We start from the raw sequence: 10,241 nt of genomic DNA on the forward strand, positions 1-10,241 counted from the left end.
ACTTGTGCTTAATAATGGATGGGTACAATTTGTAAGAACAACACAAGTGACTGAATTTGAAAAGGAAAATGTGTTTATATACATATTTTCCTTTCAGTCTGTTTCTGTGGAGATTAAAAAATATTTGGCACCTGAAGCTGCAGTTGTAACAGAAATCTTTTAAAATACATAGAATCACAGAATGTTATAGCTGGAAGGGACCATGTCTGGGAGTTGGTGACAGAGAACACAGGTCCCGTTCTATCTATGATCACGTAGCAAAGGAGTGGCTGTGTGGTGGGCTCTGAATCATAGTTTATTCAGCAAGAGGGGGATGGCTTACTTTCTAAGTCTAATTTTCCTTCATTTGTAAAATGTGGGCAGTAAGAGCGCTTACCCCAGAGAGCGGTTGTTACATGCCTCACACACAAATTGTTTATCACTATGTCTGACCCACATGGACTCAAGAAATGCCAGCTGTCCTCCTTTTTCTGTTCCTTTCCTTCTTTCTTCTGTATTATCATTAAACCTTCAGTGACATTTTTTAAAAGCCTCCTGGGTTTCACGTACTATTTTCTTTGATGCCAGAGATTTGTAGTTTATTTGAGAGGTAAAATGATCATTGTTTTGTACATCTCAATAGATGCCATTTTCCCCTTCATTTTCTGATAGAACCTAGTTCTGGTATCTTCACGATCTAGAACATTGTTCTCTCCCATCATTCCCACAAAAACTCTGGAGTGTTTATTAGAGGTCAATCACTGAACTTGATGTTTACATACACATAATTATTTTATTCACCTCATGCAAAACAGCTAAAGTCAGCGTTATCTTCACTTTTTGGTTGAATAACTTAACTGAGAGAGGTTAAGTAACTTATCCAAAGTTATGGCTTGTAAGAGGCAGAGTCATGATTTGAAATCTGGGCTATTTTAACTCCAAGCACAGCATCTTACCTACTGTGCCATAAAGCCAATAGGGACCGAGAATACTTAACCTTCTGTCATATAAAACTGTCATAGAACTAGTTACTTGTTTATGACAGATTCCAGTCCTTTCATGGTTAGGGGTTAAGCCTCAGAGCCACTGGAGAAGACCCAAACCCACCAAGGCTACTGTGCCATCACTTCCACTTTAACGTGTCTATTAGAACCCTAGAAAAGCCTGTAATTTCCTGAGTTTTAATTCCAAAACAAACCCATGGATCATTTCTTCCTACATCCTCCCTCTTGTGTGGAGATATTTCTGGACAGAAGCTGCCCCCTTGATGGCAGCTTCAAATGTGAGATACACCTTCTGAGTTGTACCAGTCGCAAGTTCTCGTAATTAATTCTAATGAACAGGAATTCTCTTATTTATGAAGGAGAGGATGGGTCATGCTTTTCTGTGTGAATGTATCTAGTACTCCTAGGCCATGAGGTAGATCATCCCTTTGGGCAGTTCTAGTTACTGTTCATTTTTTTCAAAACACTATTGTATTCCTTAGTAATTCACTACATTTATACCAACGATGAATTTATTTCACAAGACTTACATTTTCTTAGCTTTACATCTTGCTTCTGTTGTATTATCTACGTACAACAAAGGCATAATCTTCGCCTATTCAAATTTTACCCATCATTTGGATTTCATTTCAAAGGATACCTCAGGCACAAAATTTTCCTGATCCTTTCATTTGACCCTATCCTTCCAACCCCACTCCACCAGAGACAGACACAACAACTGGACAAGACTACACCTGCCCCTGAACTTTCATAGTGTTTTAGCTTTTCCCTCCTGTGACAATTGAGAGTGTATACTTTGTACAATAAATTTCTCTGTACCTGTCCCATCCTCTAGTCTGTGCTTTAGCAGTGTAGAAATTATTGTATAATTAGGATGCTGTGAGTTTTTAAGAAACAGAAAACCCAACTAAAATTGACTTACACAGTGAAATATTATCTCATTTAACAGAAGTTCTGAGTTAACAGAGTTCCAGAATTGCTTAATTCAGCTGCTCCACAATTCTGGGCCTGGAGATTCTATTCCACGGATCTCGTCATTTGTCCCTCATAGACTCAAGATGGCTGCCACGGCTGCAAACAACACCTCCCCAGAGGTCAACATTCAAGAAGACGAAGGAAGCAGGTCCATTGCCTCTATATACTTTATATTATTATTCCCAGTTATTCATCTGGGAAGAAAAGATTTCCCAAGAGTTCTCCATTAGAATTTCTCTGTATTTCATTAGCCAGAAGTGATTCACAAGCCTGCCCTCGAGCCAGTGACTAGCAAAGGGGAATGAATAGATCATCACCATTGGTTAAGATCAATCTAAGTTTAGATCAGTTAAAATCTATCCCCTGGGACTGAGGGAGGGGCCGGTCTTTGCTGAGCACATTGCCATCTGTCTGCTGAATAAAACTGGAGTTCTATTAGCAATCAAGGAGGAAATGGCTCTGTTAAATAGCATCAAGAGTATTTAAATACATTGAATCTGTGTCCTGTAGATGAAATATTTGCCACAGTTTGACTTAGCTCTCTCTGCATTTCTCACATTGGCTGGTAAGATCTCAACAAATGCTATTGGACATAATTCATTATTTTATTCAACGAATACTTATTTAAAAATCTACTATATGATGAGACTGTTGTAGGGGTTAGATATACAATGGTATGTAAAATCAGATGGGACCCCCACCATTAATATAAAAATAATAGCTAAGCTTACAGTGTACCAGGTACAGTGCTCAAACTTTACATGCATTATGTTAATTAATCCTTAAAACACTATAGGATATGTTCTATTAAAAATCACGATTTTTCTGATGAGAAAACTGTGACCCAAAACAGTTAAGTATATTGATAAAGGTGACAAAGGTAAGATTCAAGCCAAGTTTTGCGTGAATCCTTTTAAAATTGTGTGTGTGTGTGTGTGTGTGTGTACATGTACGTGTATGTGATAGATAGGTCTATCTTGCTTGCTGGCGTAGTGAGTTCTCTGATTTTATTTTGATTTAAAGGATATCTTTTATTATGTTCTCTTAAACTTCATAAAAACAACTTTTATATTATGGGGGATTTGGGGGAAGAGCCTATTTACCTACATGGTGTTTCAGGTGATGATTCTCTCCTCCTATTTTGTGACTTTCCTATCTGAAGAGTAAGCTCTGACTTTTGAGGAATCCACTTGTCGACTGGGAAAGGAATTTCAGTCATCATTTTAACTCCTCTTAGTTTCAACCACCTTATATTTTCGTCAGTATCAGGAAAGAAACCTCATGGTTCAGTACTAAGCAAGATCTAGACAACAGAAGGATTTTGTTGTCCCTGTAAAATATCTTAAAAATTAAGCTACCCATGTTAAAAAGTGGCATTATTTCACATAGAATGGGGATTTCCACCCAGTAATGAAAAACAGACTGGCAGCACTGGGGGTGCCTTGCTGGCAGGGGTGCATCCTCACAGGGCAACCGTTGGCAGGAACTGAGTAGCTCCTGCCTGTCTTGGATGGGGCCAAGACATCCAGTTTGCCGTGATAGCAACACTTTTACAGCCGATTGCTTTACTCATTTTAGGTGTCTGTTATCTTAGCATGTGCTACAGCAAGCAACTCCAAAATTTTAGTGGCAACATCAAAAACTGAGTGCAACAACAAACATTGCTTGTTCACATTGTGTGAGACCTGGGACTCAGCCCAAGCTCTTCCCAGCAGGGCTGGCTTCGTGGATGTGCCGCCTATAGGATCACAAAGGGTCTTATGCTCAGAGGGGTCCCGCATTTGATTTAATGTTCTGTCGTCACGTTCTTAAAATTCTCAATTTTAGAACAAGGGGCCCTAGATTATCATTTTTTACCAGGTCATGTAAGCCGTGTAGCCAGTTCTCCTGTCAGGTGCACTATGTCTTCTCGTGTACGGCTCAGGTCGAAGGAGCAGCCACTTCCAGGGCACGACGTTCTCATGGCAAGAGGCTGAAGGTCGTGGGGCTGGACTCACACCACAGCATGCCTCTTTTTAAAAATACTTTATTGAAGTATAGTTGATCTACAAAGTGTTAATTTCTGCTGTACAGTAAAGTGATTCAGTTATATATATATATATATACACACACACATATATAAAACTTATTCTATTTCATATTCTTTTTCATACTGTTGATCACAGGATATTGAGTATAGTTCCCTGTGCTATATGGTAAGACCTTGTTGTTTATCCATCCTATATATACTAGTTTGCATCTGCAAATCCCAAACTCCCAATCCTTCCCTCCTCCCCCTACCCCCCATCTCTGGGGCAACCACAAGTCTGTTCTCTATGTCTGTAAGTCTGTTTCTGTTTCATAGGTAGGTTCATTTGTGTAGTATTTTAGATTCCACGTGTAAGTGATATCCTATAGTATTTGTCTTTCTCCTTCTGACTTACTTTGCTTAATATGATAATCTCTAGGTCCATCCATGTTGCTGCAAATGGCAATATTTCATTCTTTTTTATGGCTGAGTAATATTTCACTGTGATGTTTATTACATCTTCTTTATCCATTCATCTGTCAATGGACATTTAGGTTGTTTCCATGTCTTGGCTATTTACTGTCATGGCAGTAAATAGTACTGCTATGAACATAGGGGTGCATGTATTTTTTCGAACTATAGTTTTGTCTGGGTATATGCTCAGGAGTGGGATTGCTGGATCATATGGTAACTCTGTTTTTAGTTTTTTGAGGAAACTCCATACTGTTGTCCATAGTGGCTGCACCAATTTACATTCCCACCAACAGTGCAAGAGGATTCCCTTTTCTCCATACCCTCTCCAGCATGTATTTTTGTAGACCTTTTAATGATGACCATTCTGTCTAGTGTGAGGTAGTAGAGAATGCCTCTTAAAAGCCTCTACCAGGAACTGGTACATGGCCACCTTCCATGAGTCAGGCATGTGACGTGGCCAAGCCCAAAGTCATAGTTGTGAGGAAGTGTGCTTCACCCAAGAAAGCACCTACCATGCCAGTCTAATCCTGCCCTGGAGTTTGTCAAACCTGAGGCAGTGACAAATCCTGTTCCCACATACCTGATATCCTGTCTAGAGCCGATGATCAAGGCTTAGTTGGATAGAGTGGCCAATTGGTAATGTCATGGGGTCTGTAAGATAATATCAAATGGCAGGTAATCAGTTTACCTAGAGTTAATAGTTTAGTCTTTGAAAGTTGTAAAACCAATCATGTTGGCTATAGTTTTTCTCACAAATTATTCCTTGTTCAAATTAAAGACCAATTTGAGTCTTTAATTTGAACTCAAATTCAGTATCAAATATCAAAATGTACCGTGAATCATTTTACTGTGTTTAAGTACTAATTTGTCTTCATCGTGGGTGTGGTTTTTTCCACTTGGTTTTTCAAGCGAACATGATGAAATTCAATACATCAATAGCCTATTTAGCTTTAATATCACGATTTTTTTGTAGAGTATTATTGCTCCCTAATTAATTGAGTTTTCAGTTCTCTGGTGACTTAGAGAAGCTTCAGTCCATGACACATAACCCATCTGCAATGTCAGAACCTAATTTCAGGCCTCATCATTATGACTGAGATGAGGATTGTGGCTTTATGAATCTTTATAAAAAGAACAAATAGATACTTTAAAATTCTGTCCCTGTTACATAGAATTTTTTTTGACAATCCCCAGAAGTTCCTGTTACAAAGAAATCTGTAGTTCACACGTAAGACACATTTCTGAATCTGAACTGAGGGTGCGGAGTTGTCAGTCACTAAGCTCAGACTTGGGGACTGTGGTTCAGGTCATGCATCTGAAGTGTGAGTCCTCTGATCACAGAGAAGAATGGGTACTGAGGGAGCTGGGGCCTGTGAGGAAGGCAGAGCAACAGTGGTAGGGTTGTTGGATCAAAACTTCGGTCAGGAATTTGTACTGAACCATATGACAGTTTATCAATATTGAGTTCCTAAAATGTTGCCAGAAAGCAGTCTTCATCATAAAACCTGAAGGAAGTAACTATGAAAACCCTGACCATCTTTGTTGGTATCATACCATCAGGTTTTCAGAGGATCCGTCCATCCACCCTCTCATGTGCTCATTACAACATTCAGGTACCCAAGGCAGTCCCAGTATTACTATTATTTCTATTTTACATACAAGGAAATGAAAATCCAGGGGTCATACAGCCCCTAAGGGGAAAAAAAGAAGAGAGATTTCCTGAATTCCGACCATTGCTGCGGTTCTGCTGGAGTGTAAGTTATCTCTGGTGGAAATGAGAATTCCCTCCATGACTCTTCTGTGTACAGCCAGCTCAGCTAAGTGCAGGTTTCAGATTTGGAGAGAACTGGGTTTGGCTCTCAACCCACTTACTAGCTGGGAGGCCCTGGGTAAGCTGCACAGACTGATTCAACTTCCTCAAATGCATGCGATAATAACCCTCCAAAGCGTGTGTTATTAATATTATCAGGATTACATGAAATATGGCATGAAAAATACTGAGCATGGTCCCTAGGACGCACTAGTCATGGAGATCCTGGAATAGCCTTCCTACATAACTTTGAACAGAGTAAGAAATAAAAAAATCTAGAGAGCAAAGTATCACCTTATTGGGCAGGTTGGAGAATATAGCTTTAAGTGTCATTGCCAAATGGACTTGCTAATAAGTGAGCTCAGAATTGATCTCCAGTCATGGCAGTGCTTATCCAGGAGAGGCTGACTTCACAAAAGAGCCTCTTTTACCAGGGATGACATGAAGGAGTAGAGGAGTCGTGCTCCTCCAAGAAGTCAAAGGAGGAGCTGAATGAAATGTTCTTAGCTCCTCTGGCCACATTTGTCAATCAGAGAAACCTCTCCACTACCCCAGGGACAAAATGAATAAAAGAGTGGAGACAGGCCACGGGTTATACTAACTGAGCTCACATCATAAGAAAGGAATTTTAAGAGTGGAGAAACACTCACCACTATCGTAATTTCTCAGTAAACCTTAGCTATTATTGTTATTGGAGTTCAAATAGGAGATTTAAGAGTATACTCAAACATCCATGACTAAAAGGTCTCCAAAGTTCTGCAAAGCCCCCAATCCTCCATGATAAGTCTGCCTTTTATCTATAACTGGGGTTAAAAGCAATCTTGCTGCTAGAGGGGGGTTACATGAACAAGCTAATCTGTGTCCATGACTTACCCTTACCAAATGGTAGATTCCTTTAGAGGCAGAAGCTATGCCTTATGTATCTTTATATTTCCCACAGTTCCTTGCAGAGTCTTCACCAATAATAATTACACTGATTGCTCATCTAGCTATGAATTTTACAGCTTGCAAAACACTTTTGTGTTGATGATCTCATTTGGTCTTTTCACCAGTCCCAAGAGGGAGGGAGGGAAGAAAGAGGTTACCCACCTCATTTCACATCTGAGGATGTTGAGGCCCAGAAGAGCCATGTGACTTGTCCACTAATGAAGCAGAGTGCCATCGTTTGATTCTGCAAATGGAATGTAGGTCACTGACTCTTAACACAGTGTGCCTTCCATTAATTTTTTTTTTTATCTGAATGGGACTGATTTCCCTGGAACTAGTTGATTTAACATGTGGCATCCTAGGAGTTTCAGCAGTGTTCATAAGACAAGAAGGTAAACTTCTCAGACTGGGAGCGTTTGGAGGTTTGCTTTACTTAGGGTTTCTGCTGATACCTCTGCCATTCATCCATTTATCGGGAGATATGGGTTGTCACGGTGATGGGAGTAAGGGGGCTGAGCTGGAGGAGAAACACAAAAATGGCTGATGAGATAGCACCACATGTGGAGGTGAAAATGATTGTCATAAAGGGAGAAGGCAATATAGAGTCAATAGCATCTCTTATGGGTACGGATACCTGAATTATTGTCTCCCAGAGATGCAGAAGCCCATAGGAGAAAGGCAGTTTTAGCAGTAAGATTAACTTCAGTTACATTTTGCCATGGGTGTCATTAATTAGAACCATATCACTGTGTCACTCGCCCCAGTCACACCCTATAGCACAATGGAAAAAGACAATATGGTAGGCAGAATAATGCCCCCTCCCCCAATATCCACATTCTCATCCTTTGAGCACATGACTTTGTTACCTCCCATGGCAAAAGGGACTTTGAAGATGTGATTAAGTTAAGGATCTTGAAATGGGGAGATTATCTTGAGTTATCTACGTGGGCCCAATGTAATAACAATTGTATAAGTGAAAGGAGGCAGGAGAGTCACAGAAGAATATGTTATAGTAAAAGTAGAGGTTGGAGTGATACAGTTGCTGGCTGGGGGCCGTGAGCTGAGGAATGTAGGCTACCTCTAGAGGGTGGAAAAAGCAAGAGATTGATCTCTCAAGTCATCAGAAGGCAACAAGAAATGCAGCACTGCCGTCACCTTGATTTTAGCCTTGAGAGACATATTTTGAACTTCTGACCTCTAGAACTGTGAGATAATACATTTGTTTTATGCCGCTAAATGTTCAGTAATATTTTACAGCAGCAAGAGGAAACAGTATAGACCAAGTAAGGCTTAAATTTTGGTTCCTGCATTTAGTAAGTTCATACTTCAGGCAATATGTCTAAGTAGCAATTACCTAATATTTACAAAGAGATGATAATGGTGTTTTCTTCACTGGATTGTTATGAGGATTAGATGAGACAATGCATGGAAGATATTTGCACCCTGTGTGTCACATACTAGGAGGCTGATTAATGGTTTTTATAATGCCACTAAATATTATCTTTAGTTTTTTGCTCTAATATTTCATCAGCTTCAAAATGATAGAAATTAACTTCTAAATCTAAGAATTGCGACAGGTCTCTATACCAAAGTCCACCTCAGGAAAAAAAAAAATTGTTTAGCCTGCTGTATTTCTTCTATACGCAAGAAAATAATCAGATCTGAGCACTTCACCTTGGGAATGGGAAGTGGGTTATAGAGAGGGTTATATTATAGGTTCTGTAAGAGAATGCTGAGAGAGGCTCAGAAATATGGTCAGTACTAACCATAGGCTTGTAGCAAGATGCTTAAATTTTTCCAACAGAGACTAGTTTTTGAGGAAACTCCTAAACTACAAATTTACACAAAGATGATATTTTTAAAAAATGTCAGAAGGCATTTACTTGGAACACTGCTCCCTTCACCCTTGCAGCTGGTGGCCAATTCCTATTCATCAATCAGGCCTCAACTTATTACTCTTCTGTCTGGAAAGTGTTTCCTATCCCCCTACCCTCCTACCCCTGTCTGAGCTATGCCATTCTCAAGACACCATGGAAGGAGTCACAGTACCACTTTGTAATTGTGCATTTTGCTTTTCTGTCTTTCTCTTTGTCTTTAAGTTCCATGAAAGAAGGGGCCCTGACTTTCTTGTTCACTGTTATCCCCATCTCTGAGCACAGGCCTCACTAAATACTTATTTGAGGAAAGTAAGGAAGGCGGGCACTAGTTTGAGTCCTAACCCGGATATTATGAGCCTTGTAAACTGGACAATCTTCCAGGCCTCCATTTCCAAATCTGTAAACTACAGTGTTTTTCCTATCAGTCTCATAGGGGTGTTGTGAGGTTTAAGGAGGGTAAAGCAGATCCAAGCATGCATGGTAGATTATGTAAAAGTGACACATCTTTGCTTCACATCCACACGAAGGCCAGATTTCATCCGTATGCACTAATGGGCATCTCCCACCTTGAGCACTGTGTTAGGCCTTGAGTGTAGTGCAAACAGAACAGACAGTCTTTGTTCTATGTGGAGTATAAAGGTCTAGTGACTAGTTCATATAGCACAGCGATTGCCTCCTTTATCTGGATAAAAAGATCTTCTTTTCACTTTCCAAGAAGAAAACATCTCCAGAGAATATGTGCTAGCCTGTGTAAGGAATAAAGAAGTGAAAGAATGATTTTACCTTACAGAAGTCCAAGAGTAACAGGGAGTAAATACATATGCAAACAGCTCAGAGGTAAGGCAGACTATGGACCAATGTGTAACATAGATCCCACGAGGGGCATGAGGGGATGGGAAGACAGTGGTACCTCACTTGGAAGGAGGTGGAATCTGAGTTGAGTAAGGCTCTCTAAGTCACTTAATGATCTTTATAAATTGAGTATTCGTGTAGGCAGAGTGGATAATCTATGTAGTTGCTTGTATCGAGGCTGAAAAGGAGAGACTGATTACTAAGAAAACAGGCCCAGTGCAACACAATGTAGAGTTTTTCAATTAGATAGCAGAGGAAGGATAATGGGAAATAAAACTGTAAAATATAATTTTAACATTCAGAGGCCATATTTTAGAGCTTCTCCAAATTCCTGC

Source organism: Lipotes vexillifer, unplaced genomic scaffold, assembly GCF_000442215.2.
Source record: "Lipotes vexillifer unplaced genomic scaffold, Lipotes_vexillifer_v1.1 scaffold361, whole genome shotgun sequence".
Taxonomy (NCBI): Eukaryota; Metazoa; Chordata; class Mammalia; order Artiodactyla; family Lipotidae; genus Lipotes; species Lipotes vexillifer.